The sequence below is a fragment of the Orcinus orca genome, chromosome 14 (assembly GCF_937001465.1).
Source record: "Orcinus orca chromosome 14, mOrcOrc1.1, whole genome shotgun sequence".
Classification (NCBI taxonomy): Eukaryota; Metazoa; Chordata; class Mammalia; order Artiodactyla; family Delphinidae; genus Orcinus; species Orcinus orca.
In genome coordinates this window covers 65,006,030-65,033,834 of record NC_064572.1, presented here as the reverse complement: position 1 = coordinate 65,033,834, position 27,805 = coordinate 65,006,030, and the positions used below count along the sequence as shown (strand labels likewise).

General features: G+C 40.6%; 1 protein-coding gene and 1 pseudogene across 2 annotated transcripts in view; one reads left to right on the top strand and one right to left on the bottom strand.

Annotated features, from left to right (window-relative positions):
• The window catches only part of CNNM2 (cyclin and CBS domain divalent metal cation transport mediator 2), a 144,259-nt gene that overhangs the window by 83,392 nt on the left and 33,062 nt on the right, over window positions 1–27,805 (bottom strand). The window lies entirely within an intron of this gene.
• Window positions 393–1,690, top strand: LOC125960975 (ubiquitin-40S ribosomal protein S27a-like; annotated as a pseudogene).

The window sequence follows — 27,805 nt, the reverse complement described above, 5'->3', positions numbered from 1 at the left end:
TCTGTCACCACACAAAGATTTACATATATTCCCACACTGTACATTTCAAACCCGTGACTCATTTATTTTGCAACTGGAAGTTTGTACCTGTTAATATCCCTTACCTATTTCTCCCCTCCCCACATCCCCATCCCATCCGGCAACCCAAAATTAAATTTGATTTTCTCCTGTTGATCTGACTCATGTCAATTTAATTCCTAGACCAGCCAGAAGAACCTAGAAGGGTAGAGGAGAGTTTTCTTCCTCCCTGACGGGTCTCAGTCTTGAAGAGACAGAGATCTTGTCTTACTCTCCAACAATAATGCAAATTCTCCAACTAGTTGGAGGATGGGGTAAAAAAAACAAGAAGGTACATTTCTGCAAAGATCTTTAAAGTTCCACACCCTCAAACAACCCTTCAAGGCATGCACATTAAGGAAGGGACAGAGACATTCCCTCACACCTCACAAATCAAAAAGCGGGAAGGGTTAGAAAGAGGACCAAGATTACACTAAAGAGGCTTTCGAATCTGCCATCCACAGAGGAACTGCAGCCAAGATGCAGATTACTGTGATGACCATCACTCTGGAGGTTGAACCCTGGGATACAACAGAAAATGTAAAGGCCAAGATCCAGGATAAGAAGGAATTCCTGGGCTTCCCTGGTGGCGCAGTGGTTGACAGTCCGCCTGCCGATGCAGGGGACGCGAGTTCGTGCCCCGGACTGGGAAGATCCCACATGCCGCGGAGCAGCTGGGCCCGTGAGCCATGGCCGCTGAGCCTGCGCGTCCGGAGCCTGTGCTCCGCAACGGGAGAGGCCACAACAGTGAGAGGCCCGCGTACGGCAAAAAATAAAAAAATAAAATAAAGGAATTCCTCCTGGTCAGCAAAGACTCCTTTGCTGGCCAGCAACTGCAAGATGGACTTTGCCTACAACATTCAAAGGAGTCCACTCTTCATCTGTGTGGAGACTTCGTGGTGGTGCTAAGAAAAGGAAGAAGTCTTACACCGCTCCCAAGAAGAGCAAGCATAAGAGAAAGAAGGCTAAGCTGGCTGTCCTAAAATAATGTAAGGTGGATGAGAACGGTAAAATCGGCCACCTTCGCAGGGAGTGCCCTTCAGAGGAAGGCGGTGCTGGAGTTTCCACGGCCAGCCACTTTGACAGACGCTATTGTGGCAAATGTGATCTAATCTATTGTTTCAAGAAACCAGAAGACAAGTAATTGTACACTGATTAACAAAGGACACGAGCTAATAAACTAAAAAAAAAAAATTTACACAAAAAAGTTTTGGTGAGGAGTGTTCTAGATTAGGAATTGGGCTTGTTCTCTCCTTACCCCCCTCACTGGCCTTGTGCCCTGTCCACCTGAAAGCCCAATGGACATGAAATGTAAGGGGCTGTGATGACTGCTATTATAAATGACACGGGGAACTTCCCTGGTGGTCCAGGTGTTGAGACTCCACGCTTCCACTGAAGGGGACACGGATTTGATTCCTGGTTGGAGAACCAGAATCCCACGTGCTGCGCAGTGCAGCCAAAAGAGTAAATAAATATATAAATGACACTATTCCTACCATACTAATAACCTTCAATGAGCCAGGAGCCCTAGAGTTCAACGAGTGAAGAGGACATTTAAAAAAACCCAAAGTGCCTTTAAGTGTTTCATTTTCTTAGTGTAGTTAGACATGACTCATTTCAACAAAGAGCTCACACAGAACAAGTATTTTTTCTTCCCTGGCACATCAGGCAAGCCTCAATTTTTAAAAATTTTATTTGCTGAAGTGGCCTCAGGAGAAAAAGGCAAGAAAAAAGAAGACCACAACTAAGGTTATAGACAAGGGAAAAGTTACTCACTAAAGCAAGAGTCACTTTCTTCAGGAGCTGTTCAAGATGATTGAAAAGATAATAAAAGGTTCCCCCGCTCATCCGGACATGCTGCCACAGGTTCAGCGACAGTGCTTTGCTTGTTTGTATGGACAGAAGTGATTCAGGGGAGAGGACTTTAAAAATACTCCTGCTTACCTAATGGAACTCAATGTTCAGAATGCTCATCTCGTTCCTTTATCCATCTCCTCTCCTGGTTCACTCACCACAAACAAGGGCTGAGATCACTTCCCCGGCAGAAGGAGGGAGGGAAGATACTACTACATACTAATAATTTTATATTTTTGCTTTTCACCGTGGCACATGTATTTGGCAATGATCTCTGCAAACTTCTAAAAGCATTATAAAGCTACAGTAAGGTGAATAATCACCATCAATTAACTCACCAATCCTAATAATGAATGGTCTCCCTTGACACTCTCCTTATCACTGTTTTTTGTTTTTGTTTTATGCCATGCTGCATGGCATGTGGGATCTTAGTTCCCAGACCAGGGATGGAACCCGTTTCCCCTGCAGTGGAAGCACGGAGTCTTAACCACTGGACCGCCAGGGAAGTCCCTCCTTATCACTGATATTAAAAAATTTTACACCAAATTCAGAAACTCTCAAATCTAGTTTTCAGCAATTAACACATGTTTAAGGACATAGAGGGGGAGACCCTTACCATTTCAGGGTGTATAAATATATCCGGAAGGTGACTATTTTCAAGCCTCTGGAAATTTTTCAGTCACATGCACACCCCCTAACCATCAGTTTTTAGTCATGTCTTCAGCTCAGTTTCAGTCACACTCACCTTACTCACCCCTATCCGAGCACCCATGCTGAAGCCTTCCACTGTCATCCCAAGAAGACCCCTCTCTTTTCTATGATTTAGCACATGTCATACACTGCGATGTTGGGATCCCCTTCCTCAAGGGAAGGTCTCTTACTTCCCCCCACATCTGGCACGGGCGGGCCTCAATGTTGCGGAACAGTGAATAAGCATTGTGTCCCCACCTCTGAGACACTGATTCACGTCCATCACGCTTTTCGCAAACTTGGCGGCAGATTCACGTTGTCTCTGCAGCCTTCTCTGATGGACCTGTTCTACACCAACCCTTCTGCCACTACCGTCACCATCAAGCAGTCCTTCCTGCAACAGATACTCACTGAGCCTCTATCACAAGCCAGGCACTGCTCTCAGGCTGGAAACGAAGCAATGGACCAAACAGATAAAACTCCCTGCCCGCCTGGAGCATACATTCTAATAGGGGAGAAGGGGGGTGCCCTGGAAATCTCACATTCAATTTGAACTTCATTATAATTTAGTTGTTTTGAGTCTATATCGAGTCAAGTGACCGTCTAAACTCCTGTCGGAGATCTTCTGCAAAGATGGGTACCAACAACTCCTCCTAAACCTGCAGACATAGGACTACTCTTCCTGTCAGGAGGTAGACTCTTATTTCCTCTCTACCTGAACCTGAGCTGCCCTGTGACTTGATCGGCAGAATCATCAGAAGTGACTGCTGTGCCAGTTCTGGGCCTGGGCCCTAAGAGGCCTGACAGCTCCCACTGCCTGGGAAACCAGGTGCCATGTAAAGAAGCTCAGCCTATCCTGCCAGAGAGAAGGCCATGCGGAGAGAAGGCCCCGAGGATGAGAACCGTGGCACTCCGGGTGACAGCCAGCATGAGGCCGCAGACACGTGAGTGAGGCCACCTCAGACCTTCCAGCCACCAAGTGAACGCAGCCCCGTGAGTGAGCCCAACAAACACCACTGGAGCAGAGATCACCCCCCATGATAAATTCCTGAACTTCCGCATCACGGCCAATAAAATGGGGGTTGTTTCAAGCCACTAAATTTGGAGGGCCGGGAGGGGGAGTTGTTGTTAGGCAGCAACAACTTAGCCTTAACAAGACAGTGCTCTTAACCAGAGCCAGGGGTGGCATCTTCTGCATGTTTCTAAGTCTTCATTATGTCCATTATGGTTAGGCAAAAAGGAAACATCCAGTCAAAATCTGACGAGGGAATATTCATAAAACTAAATGGGGGAGGGGATTCTGGGAAGATGCTGCAGTATGAAGCACCAGGAATCTATCTCCCACCTAGACAACAACTGCATTGATAGAATCTGTCTCATCCAACCATTTTGGAACTTTGAAGGCTTGCAACTTCCACGGGAAGACTTAGATGGTAAATTGTGGTGGATGTCAGTCAATTTGGGCTCTTAGCACAGCAGGAGCTACCCATCCTCCATCCCCAACCCCTTGGCAGACAACTGTGCATGTTTTCCTGGAACCACTGCCCACAGCTTGTGGGAGCTAGGGTGGGCAAAAAGGACCCTGTCCTCCAAATATCGGCATCTCTGAGTGCTGCTTCTGATCACAGAGCGCAGACAAGAAGGTGGGCGGCCACTGTCACTGTGCCTCCCTGACCCTATTGCAGCCCCTTCCCTCTGGCTGAAATGACATCCAGGGGGATTAAAAGGCCAGACCCCTTCTCCCCCTTCATATTTCACTTTTTCCCCTTTTGGAGCCAGACTTTAAAGACTAGGACATTTAAAAACAACTGCATATATGCAGAAAATTAGAAAGTGACTGTGTACGCCCAGGGAAAGGCTCAGAAAAGACCTGGGAAGACCTTCAGCTTACATCTCAGACTGATCCTCAGCAAAGAGACCGTCTACAACAATCAATAACAAAAAACAAACAATAAGAAAAACAAGCAAACCTTAGGGAAGGGGGAAATCTGATTTCCAGAGTTACCACATTACTAAATTCAAAAGTCCAGTAAAATAAAATAAATCACAAGCCATACAAAGGAACAGCAAAGTATGGCTCACTCAAAGGAAAAGAAAAATATCAGAACTTCCCTGGTGGTCCAGTGGTAAAGAATCCGCCTTTCAACGCAGGGGACACAGGTGCGATCCCTGGTCAGGGAACTAAGATCCCACATGGTGTGGGGCAACTATGCCCGCGCACCACAACTACTGAGCTCACAGCCCTCAACTAGAGCCCATGTGCCACAAACTACAGAGCCCATGTGCTCTGGAGCCCACGTGCCACAACTAGATTAGAGAAAACCTACATGCCACAATTAGAGAGAAGCCCACGCGCCACAACGAAAGGTCCCACGCGCCGCAACGAAAGGTCCCACACAGCCAAATAAATAAAAGAAAAAAATCAACAGATGCTGTCTCTGAAAAACACATAACGGCTGATACACTAGACAAAGACTTCAAAGTAACTGTCCTAAAGACACCCAACAGACTAAAGGGAGATATGGAGAAAGTCAAGAAAACAATGTGTAAACAAAATGGAAATATCAATAAAGAGAAAACTTAGAAAGAACCAAAAGGAAATTCTGGAGCTGAAGAGTATTGATACATAGCTGAAATGAAAAATTCATTAGAAGGATTCAAAGGCGGATTTCAGCAGACAGAAGACTCAGCGAACTTGAAGATAGGACAATGGAAATTACTGAGTCTGAAGAAAAAAAGAATGGAAGAAAAGCCAATAGAGACTAAGGGACCCATGGGACATGATTTAGAAGACCAACGTAAGCATAGTGGGAGTCACAGAAGGAAAAGAGAGAGAGAAAAGGGCAGAGAGAATATATGAAGAAATAATGGCTGAAAATGTCCCAAATTTAATGAAATACATGAATATAAACATCCAAGGAGCTCAGTAAACTCCAAGTAAGAAGAACTCAGAGACCCACACCAAGACACATTATAATCAAACTTTCAAAAGACAAAGAGAATCTTGAAAGCACAATAGAAGTGACTCATCACATACAAGGGATCCTCAGTAAGATTATCAGACTTCTTGTCAGCAACTTCAGAGGCCACAAGACAATAGGTCGATATAGTCAAATGCTAGAAGAAAAAACTATCAAACGAGAATCCTATATCTGGCAAAACTGTTAAGAGTGAGGGAGAAATCAAGACTTTCCCAGATAACCAAAAGTTGAGGGAGTATGTGACCACTGGACCTGCCCTACAAAAAAATGCTCAAAGGGGTCCTGCAGGGTGAAATGAAAGGACACTAGACAGTATTTTGAAGCCTATAGAGAAATACAGATCTCAGTAAAGGTGAGTACATTGGCAATTGCAGAAGCTAGTATTATTGTAACAGTGGTTTGTAACTACACTTTTTCTACATGACTTAAGAGACCAATACATTTAAAGAAAAAAAAAACTATCAGTGTAAAAGCTAGTATTACTGTAACTTAGGTTTCTCACTCCAAATCTTGTTTTCTACATAATTTGAGAAAGAATCATAACTTTGAATTTATAATTTTAAAGAATCATAACTTTGTTTTTAAGTGTACTATGTATAAAGATGTTAATTATCTGACATCACCAACCAAAAGGGGTGGGGAACAAAGCTGTAAAGACTCACATTACTGAAATCAGAAATGAAAGTGGGGACATTAGCACTGGTTCTACAGATATAAAAAGGATAGGAGTAGGGCTTCCCTGGTGGCGCAGCGGTTGAGAGTCCGCCTGCCGATGCAGGGGACGTGGGTTCGTGCCCCGGTCTGGGAGGATCCCACATGCCGCGGAGCGGCTGGGCCCGTGAGCCATGGCCGCTGAGCCTGCGCGTCTGGAGCCTGTGCTCCGCAACGGGAGAGGTCACAGCAGTGAGAGGCCCGCGTAACGCAAAAAAAAAAAAAGCAGTACTGTGAACAATTGGATGCCAACAAATCATAACTAGATGAAATGGACAAATTCCTAGAGTCACAAAATCTACTGAGATTAAATCATGAAGAACTAGAAAATCTGACTATTCCTATAATTAATAAGGAGATTGAATCAGTAATCAAAAGTCTTCCAACAAAGAAAAGCCCTGGACCTGATGGCTTGACTGATGAATTCTACCAAACATTTAAAGAACTAACACCAATTCTTCTCTAATTTTTCCAGAAGACTGAAGAGGAGGGGATACTTCCAAACTCATTCTGTGAGGCCAGCATTACCTCGATACCAAATCTGGTCAGAGACACAACAAGAAAACTACAGACCAATATCCCTTGTGAACAGTGATGCCAAAATCTTCAACAAAATGCAGCAAACAGAAGTCAGCAGCATATTAAAAGGATTAAATACCATAACCAAGTGGGAAATGCAAGCATGGTTCAACAGACTTAACAACAACAAAAAAAAGTAATGCCATTATCAACAGAATGAAGGAAAAAATTCCACACGATCCCTCAATAGATGTAGAAAAAGAATCTGATAGAATAACACCCTTTTATGATAAGAACACTCAAACTAGGAATAGAAGGAAACTACCTCAACATAATACAAGCCATATGTGAAAAACTCACAAGAAACATCATACCCAATGGTCCAAGACTGAAAGCATTTCCTCTGAGATCAGGACCAAGGCAAGGATACCCACTTTCAGCATTTCTACTCAATACAGTACTGGAAGTTCTACCCAGAGCAATTAGGCTAGAAAAAGAAAGGCAACCAAATTGGAAAGGAAGAAGTAAAATTCTCTATTTGCAGATGATATGATCTTATATGTAAGAAAACCCTAGAGATTCCACACACCAAAAAAACTTTAACAAATTCAGTAAAGTAGCAAAATATAAAGCCAATACAGAAAAATCAGTTGCATTTCTATATACAAACAATGAACAATTTGAAAAGGAAACTACAAAAACAATTCTGTTCACAAAAACAATTCTATTCACAATAGTATCAAAAAGAATAAGGAATTAATTTAACCACAAAGGAAAAAGATTGTACAATTACAAACACTGACAAAAGAAATTAAGGACATAAATAGAAACATCCCATGTTCATTAATTGGAAATCTTAATACTGTTAAGATGTCCATACTACCCAAAGCTACTACAGATTCAATGCAATTCCCACCAAAATCCCAATCATGTTTTTGGCAGATATAGAAAAAAAAAAAAATCCTAAAATTCATATGGAATCTCAAAATGTCCCCAAGTAGCCAAAGCAATCTTAAAAAAGAACAAAACTTGAGGATATACTTCCTGAGTTCAAAACTTACCACAAAGCTACAGTAATAAAACCAGTGTGGTATTAGTGAACAGACAGACATATACACAAATGCAATCTACTAGAGAGCCCAGAAATGAACCCTTGCAATATGGACAAATGTTTTACAAGGGTGCCAAACCTTCAATGGGGAAAGGATATTATTTTCAACAAACAGTCCTGGGAAAACTGGATATCCACATGCAAGAGAATGAAGTTGGATCCTTATCTAACACCACATACAAAAATCAACTCAAAAAATGGATCTAGAACCTAAATATAAGCCCTACAAGTATAAAACTCTTAGAAGAAAATATAGGACAAAAGCTTCACAACATTAGATTTGGCAATAATTTCTTAGATATGACACCAGTGGCATAGGAAACGAGAAAAAAAGACAAATAGGACTTCAAGAAAACTAAAACTGATGTACATCAGAAGATAATAATCAACAGAGTAAAAAGGCAACCCACAGTATGGGAGAAAATATTTACAAGTAGTTTATCTAATAAAGGAATAGTATCCAGCATATAACTCCCAAAACTCAAACAATAAAACAACCCATTTAAAAATGGGCAAAGAACTTAAATGGATATTTCTCCAAAGAAGATATACAAATGGCCATGAAGTACACGAAAAGATGCACAACATCACTAGTCATTAGGTAAAAGCAAATCAAAACTACCATGAGATACCACCTCATACCCATTAGGATAGCTACTATCAAAAAAACAGAAAATGATAAGTGTTGACGAGGATGTGGAACCCTTGTGAACTGTTGGTGGAAATGTAAAATGGTACAGCCACTGTAGAAAACAGTATGGTAGTTCCTCCAAAAATTAAAAATAGAATCACCATATGATCCAGCAATTCTACTTCTGGGTCTATTCTAAAAAGAAAAGCTGAAAGGAGGGTGTGGGGGAACTATCTGTACTCCCATATTTATAGCGGCATCATTCACAATAGCTAAAACATAGAAGCAACCCATGTGTCCATGGACTGAAAAATAAACAAAATGTGGTATATACACATAATGGAATATTATTAAGTCTTAAAAGGGAAGGAAATTCTGTAATATGTTGCAACATGGATAAATCTTGAGGATGTTATGCTAATCAAGCCAACCACAAAAAGGCAAAAACTGTCTGATTCCACTTATATGAGGTACTTAGGATAGTCAAAAAAATCATGAAGAAAGAAGGTAGAATGGTGGCTTCCAGGGGCTGTGGGTAGGGGGAAATGGGAGATACTGTTTAATGGGTATAGAGTTGCAGTTTTATAAGATGAAAAGAATTATGGAGATAGAAGGTCATGGTTACACAACAATGTGAATATATCTAATACCACTGAACTGTGCACTTAAAGATAGTTAAGATGGTAAATTTTATGTGTTTTAACACAATAAAAAATTTTTTTTAAAACCTAAATGGGATACCTATAAGCATAGAAGAGACCTAGAGCATTTTCTTTCTTGGACAGAGGACCCAAATCATTTTTTGACTGTGTATTCTATTAGTTAAATGTTGGCCACACCTCCTCCAATATACTGTATCTATTTATAAGTTATACACAAATATTACTATATTAATACATTATGTACATCATGAAATACCTTCAAAAATAAATTCAAGAATAATCAGTATAAATGTGTTTCTATAAAGCTATTTGTGTTTTTGTGGGTTTTTTGCGAGCTATTTATGTTTGAATAGACACGCGAGTCCTACTACATCCTAGTGGTTGGCTGTGCATGCAACTTACCTTGGGGACGACTGCCTTAGAGTAAACCAGTTTCTATGTTATTCTCGAATTCCTCCTTCCTCCTTCCATCTCTCTCCCCTTGGCCTCTGTACTCTAAACTATTCCAGTTTTCTTCCTCTCAGTGTTTTCCTTCAGTAGTTCCACTTCCTGCTTCCACCTTTTAAATATGGGCTTTGAGGTATGGCCTTCTGCTCTTCCAAGTACATCCTCCCTTGGCAATTTCATCTTGCTCAGTGACTAACCACTGCCAGAAGTCTTCTCAGCTTGTTCTCTCTCTGCATTAGTCTACAACCACTGAACATTTACATCGGAGTCAAAAATCTCACCACTGGTGTATCATCTAGCCCACCCCACCCACACTGTCAGTGCCCACACAAAACCCTCCAACTGTTTATCTAGCTTCTGCTGAATCACCCCTAGTAAAGTAACTACACATCTAGGAACAATACAGAGCATTTTCTAACAGCTCTACTTATTAGAAATTCTACTAATATTAAGCTGAAACTGACTTCCCTGTAATTTCCATATTGGTTCTAGTTTTGGCTTCTGAGGTCTCACTATCCACACTCAAATCTAAATCAAATGCACTATCTTTGTAATCTTTGAGTTTCAGTGGCAAGATATGACGACCTTCTCCAAGTAAAATAGGGCAGGTGAATATCAAAGCTAATTTGCACCCTATAAACCAAAACAGGCAATGAATACTACAGGTAAATCAGGGCAAGCACAGAACAATGTCCAGGACTAAGACATAGTCTAGCAGATATAAGAAACTATGGATCTCTAAGGTGATGGATGATACCAAGTCTGAGGTCTCTCTTCAGTTGATGGGCCGTGTTCATTCTGTTTAGGGAACTAGGCAAGTCCTCCATGCTCCCAATCCTACTTTTACGATGGTCCCTTGATGACATGTTGCGAACTGAATACACGCTAGCTTAAAAAGCTATTCCATCTATACTCCAATAAAGATATTAAAAAAAAAAAGAAAGCTTTTCCATCAACCTGATCTAGCAATTTAAAAGCAAAACAAAAACATACTCTCTGTTGTAGAATAAGCCCTCAAGGGCTTACTTAAACACGAGGAGTTTCTGGGTACTCATGACCTGGTCATGATGTTGGACGAGTTGATGGCTAGAAGGAATATGACTAAGAGCTGACAGTAAAAACCCAAGGAAGAATCCAAAATAGTGCAGGGTGACATGTCTGCCAGGAATATACCTAGAGAATACCAAAGAGAACACAAATGAGACTGTGCTCTTCTGGTCTGTTTAGGGCCATTCACTTGGAAGCAAGGGACCAGAAAGACTTCCCATATCTAGCTCTGAGGATGAGGAACTTGGTAGTAAAAGAAGCTTTGAGAGCTCTAAGGCTTCCCTGGTGGTGCAGTGGTTAAGAATCAGCCTGCCAATGCAGGCGACACGGGTTTGAGCCCTGGTCCAGAAAGATCCCACATGCCGCAGAGCAACTAAGGCCACGCACCACAACTACTGAGTCTGCGCGCTAGAGCCTGCGAGCCACAACTACTGAGCCCGTGTGCCACAACTACTGAAGCCTGTGCACCTAGAGCCCGTGCTCTGCAACAAGAGAAGCCACTGCAATGAGAAGCCCGCGCACCGCAACAAAGAGTAGCCCCTGCTCACCGCAACTAGAGAAAGCCCGCACGCAGCAACGGAGACCCAACACAGCCAAAAATAAATAAATTTTTTTTAAAAAGCTTTGAGAGCTCTCAATGATGTTTTAAAAAGACTTGGCTGTATCAGACAAAATATGTAGATACAGAAGAGGAGTCCTAATTAAGTTAAACATGAGGGTGAGGAGAAGAAAAACATGTTTCAGATAGAAGAAAAAAAAAACTATTCAAATTCTTCTGAGGAAAAAAAAGACAAAACAGCAATTTAGAATTCTCAAGGTCTGCCAAGGTTTCCTGCACAAAGCAAGAATTTTGTCCACTTGCTGCAGAAAAGAAAGATCTTTCTCTTTCATATTTCTTACATGTTAGAAAATTTTAGTAAAATTTAGTCTTTCAGTCCCTAACAGCGACTAAAATGTAATCACACAATTATATTTAAGTTATATTCTGAGCTTGGACTGTCAATGATATATCTTGTTCTAGAGAGAATATTTCCTAAGCTTTTTACACATACTTCTTTAAAATCACTAATCGCATCAAAAATTTTTTCCTGCAACAACCTCATACACAGAGAGACTTGGAGCCATTGCTATAGCTTAAAATATTGGAATTCCCTTAATAGTTACTGGGAACTATGATAGTAGAAATTATTTTTATTAGTGTTTCTCTGAAATCTATTCATTTATAGCACCTTCTATAGTCATCCTACTCTTCAGCTTTCTTAAAATGGCCATTAAATAGCCTTGGCTATTCCACTAATTGTATAAGCATGAAAGTTTTCTAATCTCTCTGGTCTTCATTCTTTATCCACAAGGTACAGTCATTTATTCACTCATTCAACAAATATTTACTGACAACTACTGCCAGCCAACGGCAGTCTCATAAAACTTACAATCCAAGTGCTATATAAAATGAAAAGGCTAGACTAAGATGTTATTGTCCCTTTAAGACCTAAAATTTCATGATATAAAAGATCACCTATATTTACCACTTAATTGGATCAAAAAAGCAGAAGACAGGAACTTCCCTAGTGGTCCAGTGGCTAAGACTCTGCACTCCCAATGCAGGGGGCCCGGGTTCAATCCCTGGTCAGGGAACTAGATCCCACATGCCGCAACTAAGAGTTCGCATGCCGCAACTAAAAAGATTCCGCATGCCTCAACCAAGACCCAGCACAGCCAATAAATATTAAAAAAAAAAGTTCCTAAAGGACTATTACTTAAAAAAAAAAAAAAAGGACAAAAACTTGTCATTAAGAAATATAAATATTTAGACCACACACAAGCAAGGTCTGCTTCAGTCTGGGGAGCAAATTTCTAGCTCTATCACAAGTTCCTGTCCAAACAAAGTCAATGCCTGTAATGACCAAACAATGGGTCACAAATATGTGAATCTCTTTCCAAATTATGAAAAGGCTGAAATGATTAAATATAACATTATAGATAGGTAATTTAAACCTACATAAGCTCATGTTTAGAAACAGTTTTTTATAGTTAGTTTTTTAGTTCATTTATAGAAGGCTTTCTATAACTTAGGTTGGTTTAATTAATGTTAATTTTTCATTCTTTCCAAACTTCATGCTGCAGAAGTTTACTGAATGCAACACCAATCACAACACTGTACTGCAACTCAGTCACCAAGTTTAAAAACATGTTCTTCAAACACTCGTCTGAAATAACAGTGAAAGTACTGTCATCTAATTCAGAACAATAAACATTCATATTTACCAGTAGGAACACTCTTGTTTCCAGCTGCTTACAAGTCCCAGAGTCATAACTAATACACTGATGAAAACAATTACTAGTATCCGAAGGCCCTAAAGCCACAAACAACATACTACTAATCAAAGCTTTACAGCCTTGATTACACAGGGGAATGTGGTGAGGCCAGCAAAAAGCCCAAAGGGAAGCCAGCTTATCTCTCCCGCAAATTAGTAATGTTTTTCCTCTCTTTTCTGCCAAATCCTTGAAGGAGGAACACACCTCACATACAATTCAATAAAAAGAACCCTAAAAAATATTTCATATTCCGGAGATTTAATCATTCATTTATCTGACATTTACTATACACTTCACTATTGCAGGATCCAGGCTAAACCTATGATAGATATGGTCCCCATCTTCCCTGAAGGTTAAGGTCTAGTGGGATAGACCAATATGAAACAAATCATCAGTGTGATAAATACTGTGAAAGAACAATAACAATGTTAAAAGACTTAGAGGAGAATCTTACATAATATAGAAAGGGAAAAAACACACACACACACCCCCCCCCGGAGAAAGTGACATTTAATCAGACAGCTGAAGGAAGTTACTCATCTTAATTTTTTCTCTGCACATTTGCACAGATATTTGTTTTTGGTCACATAAGTTGCATATTTAAAAACACCCCATTTTAGAACTAAGCAGCAGTGTGCTGGAGTGGGCCAGTACTAGCTCCTAAGAACTGATTGTTAAATTTTCACAAATTGCACAATTTGTTTATTAAATACAGTCATCCTTGAAATTGGCCATGGTGGGACTATTTATACCATGGGAACTGGCAAATGCTACAAATCAGGGCTTTTCTTTTTGGAAAACCCATTCACCAGCACACCACGGCTTGTAAAACTCTCCTTCTTAATAACTCCTCTTGGCTTCTGCCTCATTCCTGGGACAATCAAGGCAGACAAGGGATAAAGTGAAATTGTCACACTCTTAGCAAAAGCCCCACATATCAGTGATTTCTCAGGGCAAGGAGAGGTCTCTGCAGTTGCAACCAGAAAGACAGCTACTGACAGATGACCTTTAAATTTCCCTAGTGTTGTAATTTCAGGTTTTGCTTTCAATGTATACTGTTTCCTTGTTTCTTCAAATAGTTGTTTGCATTTCAAAACTATAATAAAGTATATGTTGGTAAATCAGAAAAAAAAAAAACGGTCAGCAGGTGTATTTAAAATACAAGAAAAGCACGTAAGCATTTTTGTTTGCCCTCTGCCATCACCATGTGAAGACCACACCTTAGCTAGACTGGCGGACCCCAAGGAGGATGAGATACCTGAAACAGAGCTAGGTCACCCCAGTCGTCCCAGCCAAGACCACCGAAGACCAGCTGAAAGCCAGACAACTCCCAAAGTCAGCAGAGCACCCCAGAAATGTGAAGAATACTTATTGTGAGCAACTAAGGCTTCTCAGTTATCTGCTATGCAGCATTACTATGGCAACAGATAACTGATATACAAGACCTCAAAAAATTACTCTTCCTACTATGAAAGACTCTGAGTTGGGATCCAGAAGTGAAGGATTTAAACATAGGAAAAAAGATAAAGAGAATTTTTAGGTTAGTTTGTGAAGGTAAGATTCAGAGCAACAGGCTGTACAGTTCTATAGTTCCTGCTGGCAATTCTAGGACAGATGCCTCCAGAACAACCTAAAGAACTGACACATAACCCCATGTGTTTTAGAATTCTGGCAACGAGCATGGGCTAATAAGCTAGTGATGTGAAGAAGAGTAAGCAAACAAAAAAATAAGAATTATGGAAAATTCCAGGGAAAAAAACTGTAAGATGTGATAATACATTATCTGGCTCACAGTGAACAATTTTCACATGTTTCACATAATAATGTACACACTAAACATTAGTTTGATATGAGAAGTTAGGGAATGCTTCCCTGAGAAAGTGGCATCTGAAGCCAACTGAAAGCATGTCTTTAAATTTTGGATAATTATACTGGGAGGATAGCGAGAAAGATGTTTGTGTATTAGAAGGAGGAAAGAAGTTTAGGAAAAGCAGATCCTTATCTTCCAGCGTAGGAAGCCCTTAAATAAGATCTAAAACTGAAATTTAAAAAAAAAAAAAAAAGCAATTTAACCACAAATTTTTAAAATATCAAATTTAATAGCATAAGCAACAGCTAAGCATTGAAAGTACTCAACTTTTGGGACTTCCCTGGTGGCACAGTGGTTAAGAATCCGCCTGCCAATGCAGGGGATACGGGTTCCAGCTCTGGCCTGGGAAGATCCCACATGCTGTGGAGCAACTAACCCCATGCGCCACAACTACTGAGCCTGTGCTCTGGAGTCCGTGCTCCGCAACAAGAGAAGCCACCAAAATAAGAAGCCCGTGCACTGCAAGGAAGCATAGCCCCCACTCGCCACAACTAGAGAAAGCCCACGTGCAGCAACGAAGACCCAACACAGCCAAAAATAAATAAGATAAAAACTAATTTTTTTTTTAAATGCTGTGAGCTCAGAACACAATGATTAAAAAAAATTTTATTTAAAAAAAGTTGAAAGTAGTCAACTTTGGGGAGTGGGAACTGGGAGGAGACAGAGGGCTGCTATTTTTTTTTTAATTTATTTATTTATTTATTTTTGGCTGTGTTGGGTCTTCATTTCTGTGCAAGGGCTTTCTCTAGTTGCGGCGAGTGGGGGCCACTCTTCATCGCGGTGCGCAGGCCTCTCACTGTCGCGGCCTCTCCCGTTGCAGAGCACAGGCTCCAGATGCGCAGGCTCAGTAGTTGTGGCTCACAGGCCTAGTTGCTCCGCGGCATGTGGGACCTTCCCGGGCCAGGGCTCGAACCCATGTCCCCTGCATTGGCAGGCGGCTTCTCAACCACCGTGCCACCAGGGAAGCCCGAGGGCTGATATTTTTAATCATAAGCCCAGTGTCTTTTAAAGCTCTTATATTAATAAAAATTAACTTTTTTAATCAATTTTTAACCTCATTTGCCTTACTTCCATTCTCCCCAAATTTCTATTTCTAGACACCTTGTCTATTACAACTAGAATTATTTCCTGAATTCATTTATTCATTCAACTATTTATTGGACAGCTACTAATATCCACTGTTTTTGATAAGCAATTAACAAAAAACTAAGTCTCTAGTGGGGACACACATAATATTTTAGATATATTAAACATATAGATAGGGACTTCCCTGGTGGTCCAGTGGTTAAGAATTTGCCTTCCAATGCAGGTGTTGTGGGTTCAATCCCCAGTTGGGGAGCTAAGATCCCACATGCCTCGTGGCCAGAAAATCCAAAAAACATAAAACAGAAGCAATATTGTAACAAATTCAATAAAGACTTTAAAAATGGTCCACATCAAAAAATATACAAATATAGATAGGCCAGGAAGTGGTAAGAGGAAAAGTAATGCAAAGTAAACAAATGGGTAGGAAGGGTTATTTATATACATTGGTGGTATTTAAGCAGACATCTGAAGTTAATAAGGGAGCAGGCCATGCAGATGTGTCAGAAGGACAAAGGAGATGGAGATAGTAGCTAATGCAATGGCCCTAAGATGTAACTGTCCTCAGCATGTTGAAAGACAAGTTGGTAAACCAGCTATATAGGGCCTTATGTGCCATTTTAAGTACGTTAGCTATTATCCTGAGTGAGCTAATAAACCATTGATGGGTTTTCAAATGGGAAGTAATAGGAGTTAACTTTTATTTTTTAAAAGATCACTTGCTGGGCTTCCCTGGTGGCTCAGTGGTTGAGAATCTGCCTGCCAATGCAAGGGGCATGGGTTCGAGCCCTGGTCCGGGAAGATCTCACATGCCGTGGAGCAACTAAGCCTGTGCATCACAACTACTGAAGCACGCGCGCCTAGAGCCCGTGCTCGGCAACAAGAGAAGCCACCGCAGTGACAAGCCTGCGCACTGCAACGAAGACTAGCCCCCGCTCACCACAACTAGAGAAAAGCCCAGGCGCAGCAACGAAGACCCAATGCAGCCAAAAATAAAATAAATTAATTAAAAAAAGATCACTTGCTGATGTACAATCACTAGCAAAAAAATTGGCGACATATACTAAGGCCAAGGCTAGTACATATTGAACCAGAAATCCCACTGTGGGGTATACACCCAACATAAATATATACATAGATTTCCCCAAAGCCACATACTAGAACATTCATAGCAGCATGATTCATAATAGCCAAACACTGGGAACTACCTGAATGCCCATCAACAGTAGAATGGATAAATTGGGGTATATTAACACAATGGAATAGTTCACAGCAATGAAGAAACCAAATTTCATGCACCATCATGGATGACTCTCACACACATAATGTTGCATAAAAGAAGCCAGACTCAAAACTTATACATCGTATGATGTCATTTACATAAACAACAGATAAGACTAACCTATGCTCTTAGAAGTCAAGACAGGGGTCATCCTTGAGGGATCACTGACTGCAAGGGAATGTGAGGAGCTGCTGGTCATGTGCTGCTTCTTGCCCTGGGTGCTGGACTTAGAGGTGTGATCAGCTTGTGAAAACTCACTGCAAACCCATAATGTGTGCACTTTTCTGTGTGTATATCAATGTCAGTAAAGTTCTTTTCAAAAGATGAATCCGACTGCTGTGTGGAAAATGGATTCTAAGGAGGCAAAGAAGAAATAACTGGGAGAGCAGTTAGGAAGCTAGGGTAATGCTCCAGTATAAGATGATAGTGGCTCAGGTGGGAGAGGTAGAGATGGTGTCGAGTGGCCACATGCTGGAATACTCTGAAGCTTAAGTCAACATGATTTCCTGACAGACTCTACGGAACAGTGAAAGCAGCAAGGACAACACTTAGATTTTTTTACCTTGACAACTGGAAAACAGAAGTGTCTTAACCGAAGTGGAGAAGACTACAGAAAGTGTAGACCTGAAGAGCATGGGGGGGGGTGTCTATTTGTGAGCATCTTATTTTTGTGACGGGTCCAAGTAGAGCTGTTAAACCTGTAATTGGATGTATAAATGTATAAATCCAGAGATCAAGAAAATCTGGGCTGGAAAATAAATTTGGGAGTTGTTAGCACAAGCACATAGTTTTAAAACCAAGGGACTGCCTACCTCGGCCAAGTGATCAAGGTTAACATCAACACTCAGTATAAGTCATGTTGACGGTATGTACCCTTGATATGAAGTGATGATACGAGGTGATGAGAGTGACACTTTATGGCTTCCTCCCCAAACCCTCAACTCCCAACAAACCCTTCTACAAAATACCTGACCAGTACTCCTTAAAATTGTCAAGATCCTCAAAAACAAGGAAAATGTGAGACACTGAGAACTGGGGATTCTGCCTATTAGCTTCATTCCTCCCATCACCTATTTTCTCACTTCTTCCTTCTTACCTTCACACTGCCTCTGACCTTGCTTCCACTCAGTCGGCTCCCTCTAGGGCAGCACTGTCCAACAGAAGTTTAAGTGAGGATGAAAAGAAATACTCTACACCTGGGCTGACTCATACAGTAGCCCCAAGGCCCATGTGGCGACTGAGCACTTGCCATGTGTCTATTGTGACTGAGTAACTGAATTTTTAGTTTTATATAATTTTAATTAAACTTAAATAGGCATACATGGCTACTGGTTACTATTTGGACAGCACAGATCTGAGTTCAGGGTCTCTTATTTGATCCTTTCTTTTCCTGACCCTTTACCCTTTATAAGCCATGATACTTCTGACTCTCCGTGATTATCTTGGCCCTAGAACCACTTTAAACAACATCTGGGAGGTCCAAGAGGGAGGCGATATGTATATACATGCAGCTGATTCACTTTGTTGTACAGCAGAAACTAACAACATTGTAAAGCAATTATACTCCAATAAAAAATATCTGGGGTAAAATAAGTCATGGGAATGTAATATACAGCATAGGGAATATAGTCAGCAATAGTGTAATAACTGGTGACAGACAATAACTAGACTTATTCTGGTGATTATTTTGTAATGTATAAAAATATTAAATCAAAAAACATATCAAATCACTATGTTGTACACCTGAAACTAATAAGTCAATTATACTTCAATAAAAAAATAGAAAAAAACCAACATCTGAAGTCAAATTGCACTTGGCCTTGGTTCCTATCTCTCTGTACCTACACAGTGAAACTGGAAAAGGACCTAAGCCTCCTGGTCCAAACGACCTCCCTCACTAATCTGCCTGTTAACTTAGGCCTCAAAGATCACTAAGAGATTGATGCCTGTGAATTCAAGGAGAGATTTCTCAAATGTGAATTTTTTTTAAACAAGGAAAGAAGATTCCAAGTGTTCAATATAAACTAGATATTAAAAAAACTCTTTACAAATATAAAAAATAAAAATATCCAAATTAATGATATAAACTTAGTGAGATAAGGAATGTCCTCCTAAAACTAAACCACCATTCACAATGTGAATATGGTACCAGCTTACACAGCACAGAGTCCTGCCACTTTCCTCTAGTCAAACAATTGTAAAATCCTCATTTGTACAGTGTGTCTTTACAGCCATTAGGCAGGAAGACAGCATTCCATTAAGACCTTTTCTCATTAACACACAATAATAATGGCAGCATAATCTGGTACAGACCCAAAATGAAGTGCCAGGGCTCAATGACAATGTGATCGTCCAGAAGGTCCACATTACATTTATGTTAATTTTGAAAGATTCTTGAAATTAACTTTTTTTTTTTTAGACAACAAGGATCCTGAGAGTAAGTTCCCAAACCATCAGAGAACTCTAGCTTGAGAAACAAACTATTCCCAGTTGAAAATAATAGCCATGAGAGAGTAATTAATAAGTTCTTATAATTTAGCTATCAGATGCTTTCCACCCTGTAGTCAGATGAGAATAGCTCTTCAGAAAATTACTTTCACAGGGGTCAATGTCTTTTTAAAATCTTATTAGGGAGAGAATAATACAATGAGCCCCCCTGTACCCAACACTCCACCTGACCAATTATTGGCCTGCAAAGGTTAAGTTTTAACGGCCAAGACAAGTTGCATGATGAGGATACCAGCGACATCTCAGTGAAGCGCCAAGCCAAGTAAGCAGCACAATGAAAGAAAAGGTAAACGGGCTCCTATTTATTCGGTCAACAAACATTTACCAAAGCTTCCCATACACCCAACCAACCCTTAGAGTCCAAAGACACAAGCTTGGTCCCTGTCTTCATGAAGCTTTCAGTCTAGGGGGCTTGAAAACCACCAGCCAATTACAAAGTAGTGTAAGACATGTTATAACAGGCTAAGTAAAGTACCAGGTGAGCACCTAACCCAGACTCGAAGGCTGGGAGAAGGCTAAAACAGGAAGGATGAGGAGGAATTTGCTGAGGGCAGCAATTCTGCATCACTCTTTACTACATTCTTCTTTCACTAGTCATAAGATTCCACGCACTGTGCTTTTTCTCCTTTTAAATCCACTATCCCTCCAAAGAGTTTGTGAACTTGAAAGAAAATTAGCATAAGGAGGTATGTTTTAGTCTATTTGGGGCTGAGACTGCTTCAAGATCTTTCAGCTTCTAAACCCTTCGGTCTGCTCAATGAGCTCATACTCACCAAATGTTATTTTCATTAATCATCCAAATTTCTCTCCCCTTCTCTTAAGAACATCGAGGTTTCTCAGCTGAAAATACCCAGTAAGGTTCTTTCCCAAGAAGGGAGCAGAATTTCACTTCAGGCTGGAAGTGGCTCACAGAACCAAGAGAGGCGTTTACCGCAAGGAGATCCCCTTCTCCCCTATGGTGAGGCCATGTTTCAAACTGCTGACTTCATTGTAATTGTGATTCCCAGAGCTGTCACCAAACTCCAGAAGAGCCAATTACAACCCACCTACATTTTCCTCAATTTTAACTGGCTATGCTTCTATTACTCTGTAACCCTAAACTACTGCCTAACATTTATTACAAGATCATTTACCAAAGAATTTTACAACTGGAAGGAGTCCTTAGAGATCAGTTATTGCCGTGGTTTGCAGATTGTTCCAGAGAAGTGCTTCACAGGCCCTGCTGACACAGACACTCAAATTTTACTGTGAAGAATTCACTCATTCAGTTTTATGAAGACCTTGGCATAAAGCTCCTCCTGCCTCCTCAATGCACATATACTTGCAGGTTCTTATAATTGTGTCAGTGATGAGAAAAGGCTGTAACTCTGTGGAGGGCCTTTGTAAAGATTCCAGCCCACACAATCCACTTAGGTAAACCTGCTATCCATTCACTCATTGACACTGAACTGAGCAGGGTGGCAAAGAAAGCTGAAGTGCACCTGCTGGCTCATGCTCTCTAAAGGCATTACTATCAGTTGCAAAATAATCAATGAACTTGATAACCTTATGTCATGATAGCCTATTAAAATCCGAGTATGATAAACTTTGGATGTTTGTCTTTTCAATTTTAAGAGTGAGCAGCTGTTAGCAATTTGACTTAAATTCCCCTAAAACATGGCTGCCAAGTGTTTGGTCAACCAACGCCCTCACACCTCTAGTAACAGAAATTTATCTTCCACTCAATCGTTAGACAGCTTTCACTGATTATTCCTTAAATTGAGCTATGTCTTTCTTCCCGTAGCTTCCATCCATTGGCCTTAGTTCTATCCCCTGGAAGCACAAGGTACAAACCCTCTTCCTTTACAAATGTTTGATTGTGGCCTCCCCCATGCCCCAAGTTCTCTCATCTCCGAACCAAATATTCTTTCAATCATTCTTCTGTATGTGGCTTGTAGTCCCCTTCGCCATCTTGTCTACCACCTCTGAACACATCCCAGAATCTGTATTCCAAAATGGACCTGGACTCAATAGTTGTATCCACTCTAGTACAGAATAAAATACAATTATCTTCTCCCCCAATTCTAGATGTTCCTTTTTTAATAATGCACCTGAGGTTGACTTTTTTGTTGCCACACCTCACTACTGACTAGCACTCAGCTGTTGACCGATGTCCCAAAGTGCTACTATCATCCACGTATCCCTCAACATCTTCTTGTGCTTACTTTTTTTAAAAAATAAATTTATTTTTGACTGCATTGAGTCTTTGTTGCTGCACGTGGGCTTTCTCTAGTTACGGCGAGCGGGGGCTACCCTTCCTTGTGGTGCACAGGCTTCTCACTGAGGCGGCTTCTCTTGTTGCAGAGCATGGGCTCTAGGTGTGCAAGCTTCAGTAGTTGTGGCACACGGGTTCAGTTGCTTTGCAGCATGTGGGATCTTCCCGGACCAGGGCTCGAACTCGTGTCCTCTGCATTGGCAGGTGGATTCTTAACCACTGCACCACCAGGGAAGCCCCCTCCTGTGCTTACTTATACAATTGGCTTTATGGGCCAAAAAGTTAAATTTCATCTGATTTTAACCACTGCATCAAGTTATTTTGACAAAAACATGACAATTCCAATTTGGACATGTACATGTCCTCTAGATCTTAGATCTGTTTTTTGTGCTTTTCTCTCTCCCTTTCCAGTCAAAGTAAAGGACTGATCAGATGACCTAGCTTCAGGCTCACACATACGAACCTAAACATCCCTTCCAACCCCTCCATTTCAAGCCAAAAAGAAATCATTTCAAACATTTTCACCTGGAATTCAGCTCTTCTTCAAAACCGCAATCAGCAAGAGGAAAAGGCGAGGAAATGGTATTACCTGGTCCCTTCGATGTCTTTCTACCTGCAACGCTCCTAAAAAGTTTCCCCAGGAGTTCCCTGGTGGTCTAGTGGTTAGGATCCTGAGCTTTCACAGCCATGGTCCAGGTTCAATCCCTAGTCAGGGAACTGAGATCCTGCAAACCACGTAGTGGTGTGGCCAAAAAAATTAATAAAATTTTTGAAAATAAATTTTTTTTTAAAGTTTCCTCATTCTTTTTCAATAGTTATCTTTCACCCCCAATAATGTATCAGCAACAACTGCAAGGACATGGGTGACAGAGAAGCTGAGCTGTAAAGGATGAGTAGAATTTTAAAACACAGCAATTTTGGAAGGCTGTAAGGAGCAATTCCACATAAGGATTCAATAAGTAAGTATAGAGAGGACAAAAACTAGTACATATGAAAGATACTGTTCGCTTAGTGACTAAAAACTGGAGTACACAGAGAACAGTAAAAGAACAAATATTTCATTCCAAAGGTCTAAAATGCCACACTAAGAAGGCTAGACTTTGCTAGAGTTGTTTGCCATTGAAAGTTACTGCATAAAGTAGTGATTTAATCAGAATCACAGTTTGAGCAGATTGATCTGAAAGCAGTGTATAAAACTAACTAGAGGAATAGAAATACTAGAGAACAGACCACTCGGGAACGTGAAGACCAATAGAGAAAAAAATTGTATTGATGTACGATAGATCCAAAAGTGAAACTAGAAAATTATCCATATTTCATTGAATCTAAGATGATTTTAAAATGCACCATTACTTTATGTACAACTAAAAAAATGTTGCCAACTATGACATGCTATCCTCCCAATTTCATAGATGTTAAAATCTGAAAAAAAATGTACATTTACAATGAAATACAACCTACAGTTTTGGATTTAACACAATTGGCTCGAGATCAAGAAACTTGCTTATTTTCAGGATATAATATACAGCAGTTTTTCTTTTTATCAAGCACATAAAGTCTCTCCTTACTAAATCTCCAGACCTGTCACAGGAATTCAATGGATTTAGGTGAAAGTAACCAACCAGCACCACTCCCTTCATTCTAAGAAAAGACGTCTGCTTTACGTACTGTGATTTTTAACCAGGGTTTGACATCAATCATGAGGCAGCTTCTTCCTCTCCCTTCAAAACATAACACAGAATTGTACCCCACACCTGATCTACCAAGTAAGAATATCTTAGTAGGAAATCACAGCATGTGTACTGGAAAAACTCCCTTAAGTTATTCTGTTGCTCCTCTGTTTAGGAACCACTAAATTAAAAGATAGTTACACTTAAAATATTCAAGCATGTAAACTCTTTTTAAGCTTAACTCCTAAAAGGAGTTAACCTAAAAGTGATAAATGGTTGGCAAATTTGACAACATAAAAATATAAAACTTCTGTAAGGAAAAACTCCACCATAGCAACTAAGCCTGCGCGTCACAACCACTGAGCCTGCGCTCTAGAGTCCACAAGCCACAACTACTGAGCCTGTGTGCCACAACTACTGAAGCCTACGCACCTAGAGCCCGTGCTCCACAACAAAGAGAAGCCACTGCAATGAGAAGCACGTGCACCCCGAGGAAGAGTAGCCCCACCTGCCACAACTAGAGAAAGCCCACACACAGTAACGAAGACCCAGTGCAGCCAAAAATAAATAGATTAAAAAAAAAACACCATAAAGAAAAATAAGTTGTGAGAAAATACTTGCAGATTGAGTTAATGCCAAAATATATAAGGACCTATTAATTAGAAAAAACCCAGAAGAAAAATAAACAAAGCAATAGGCAATTTGAGGTACAAATGGCTAATAAATACAAGAAAAGATGGTCAGTTTCACTAAAGAAGTGCAAATTGTAACAATAAGCTATTTTTCACTTATCAAATAGGCAAAAATTTTAAAAGAGGAGTAACAGCCAGTGCTTGGTAAGGCTACCTGAAGCATATAGGCATTATCTATAGAAGAATCAAACATTCATCAGTGGTTAATTATAGTAGAATCATACAAAGCTCTGCAGTTGCTAAATTAGGCAAACCTGTATGCATGTGGAAAAAATGGCCACCATAGACTGTGCCAAGTTAAAAAAACACTTTGAAGTTAAAATATGTATACTACAATTTCATTTTTGTAAAAACCACAAAATCCAACTGGGTATGTTTATATCCATACAGAAAAAGGTCTAAAAGTAAACAGACCTCATTCTTAACAGTAATGACCAATAAGAAAGAGTAAGGTGAGGGGGTGGGTGATAGACTTAATTCTTACTTTATATATTGTACTTCTCTATTGTTTCAATTTTTACAATAAGCAATTTTTTTTAATTTCCCAATTAATGAAAACGTATCAGCTGCACATCATCACTTTCCAAACTTAATACAAACAGTTAACATGATACCTTCATCTATAAAAGTTCCTGTCCCTTCCCACCTTTGTTTTCTGGGTGCTTTTTCTAACTTAACCCTTCTAACTAGAGCCACCTGCCAGGAAAGAGCTCATTAACAAATGAGTCTTTCAATATTTCAGTCTCTTTTCCCTTCCAGGGCAACAGTCTGCAAATGGACTTGGGTTTTTCAGTAACAAACTGCAGAACCAACACAAGAACTGAACAAGAAGGACAGTCAGTAGTAAAATCTTTTCTGAGACCAAGCAAGAGATGCAACAGGTGAGCGAGAAGTTGGCAAACATCTTCTGTAAGGACCAGAGAGTAAATATCTTAGGCTTTACAGGCCATAGTTTCTGTCATCACAACTTAACTCTTGCCATTATAGTACCAAAGCAATCAGAGATCATACCTAACCCAATAAGCTTGGTTATGTTCCCATCAGAATGTGGCACTGAAATCTTAGTTTCATATAGTTCTCATATGTCATGAAATACTATTCTTTTGATTTTCAACCATTTAAAAGTGAAAAAAATTCATTACTCTGCAGACATACAAAAGCAGGTGGTAGGCCACAGGCAGTAGTTTGCATTAGAAAGTAATTTTACAAATCTCAAAAAGAGTAAAAACAAGCAAACAATTCTCTAGTAAAATACTGTCTGGATTTTTTACATAGAAAATTTTTTTCAAGAGCTTTAAATACAAATAGTGAACCACAGTACCAATTACCACTATTATAAAAGGAGCTTTCTCTCAAATGGCTGACAGAATTTATATTAAAAGCGATTCCTAGTCACTAGAGAAAGGCCAATTAAATCCACAATAAGGTATCACTACTCTTCCATTAGAATGATTATAATACAAAAGACTAGCAATACCAAATGTTGAAGATGTGGAAAAACCAGAACCCTCAAATATTGCTGGTTTGTAAAATAGTACAGCCACTTTGGAGAACAGCTTGGTGGTTTCTTAGAAAGTTAAATATATACTTACTATATGATCCGGCAACTTCACGCCTAAGCATTTACTCAAGAGAAACGAAAACATACGTCCACACAAAGACACTTATGCAAATGTCCATAGGAGTGTTATTCTCATGATAGCCCCAAACCTAGAAGCTATACAATTGCAATCAACTAGCAAATAATACACAGAGTTTACCCACACACAGTATAATACAATTAATCGATATAAAGGAACAAGCTACCGACACGTGCAACAACATGGCTACACAAAACATGCTAAGTGAAAGAAGCCAGACATAAAGGACAATGTAATATAGTCTCAGCACCCAGTTCCAACATGTCAGCTTTTTACCCCTACACCCAGCTATTCTTTGACACCAGCTGGGTGTCCTACAATTCAATTCTGACACTACCCAGAGAGAGTAGCAGATTCCACAGGTTTGGGGCTCAGTTCCACTGTGTCCCACTTCAGATGCCAACCACAAGTCCAGATTGTTACCTGTGCTTCTGACCAACTGGCTATAAATCAGAGGTTCCCATCACCCCCTCTGTGGGTTCGATTAATTTGCTAGAGTGGCTCAGAGAACTCTGGAAAGTAGTTTACTCACTAGATTACCAGTTTATTACAAAGGATATTAAAAGACACAAATCAACAACAGCTTGATAAAGAGATACATAAAAGACACAAAGGAACTTCTGTACCGGAGGGGTTCAGGGCCCAGCATAAGGTTGCGCGCGTTCCGGCTCACCAACCCAGGAGCTCTCCAAACGCAATCCTTTTGGGTTTTTATGGAGGCGTCATAATTGATTAAATCATTGGCAGCTGGCGATTGAATTCCATCTCCAACCAATTCAATTCAACCTCTAGAGGGAGGTACGGGGAGGGGGGTGGAACTGAAAGTTTCAACCCTCCAATCACAAGGTTGGTCCCCCGGCAACCAGCCCCCATCCTTAAGTGCTTTCCAGAAGTCACCTCATTAACAAAAACGCAGGTGTGTTTGAGAGGGATCAGTTATGAATATCCAGACATCTTCAACACTCTTATCACTTGGGAAATTCCAAGAGTTTTAGGAGCTCTAAGCCAGAAACGGGATGAAGACCAACTATTTATTTCTTACTATACATCACAGTATCACATTATTGACTCCCACTTATATGAAATTTCTAGAAAAGGCAAATCTATCCAGACAGAAAGCAGATCAGCGATTGCCTTGTGGAGGCAAAAGCAGAGATTAAGTGTAAACCAGCAGGAAGGAACTTCGGGGTTTTGAAGAAAGCAAATGTTCCAAAGCTAGATTGGGATGATGGCCGCACAGCTCTACAAATTCACTTTTAGAGAGTCAATTTGACTTTTGCACCTAAAAAATAAATAAATAGGGCTTCCCTGGTGGCGCAGTGGTTGAGAGTCCGCCTGCCGATGCAGGGGACACGGGTTCGTGCCCCGGTCCGGGAAGATCCCACATGCCGCAGAGCGGCTGGGCCCGTGAGCCATGGCCGCTGAGCCTGCGCGTCTGGAGCCTGTGCTCCGCAACAGGAGAGGCCACAGCAGTGAGAGGCCCGCGTACCGCAAAAACAAAAAAAAGTAAATAAGTAGAATAATAAATGGGGGAGAGAGACCGAAGATAGCCCAGTGGACCCACCAGGTGGCTCACAGCTCTCAGCATGTCCCAGGCACTTCCCTGATTCTGTGCCTTTGCTCTGGGAGCTGGAAGGCCTCCTTAACCGAGTCCTCCTGGAAACTCTAACCCACCCCCACTTCACTCCCAAGGAGGTGGCTGCTTCTTTGACTCTTCCAGCACTCTGTGCTCAGACCTTTTATCTTAGTCACCTTTAGTCCTAACCTCTTATTCTGTGAT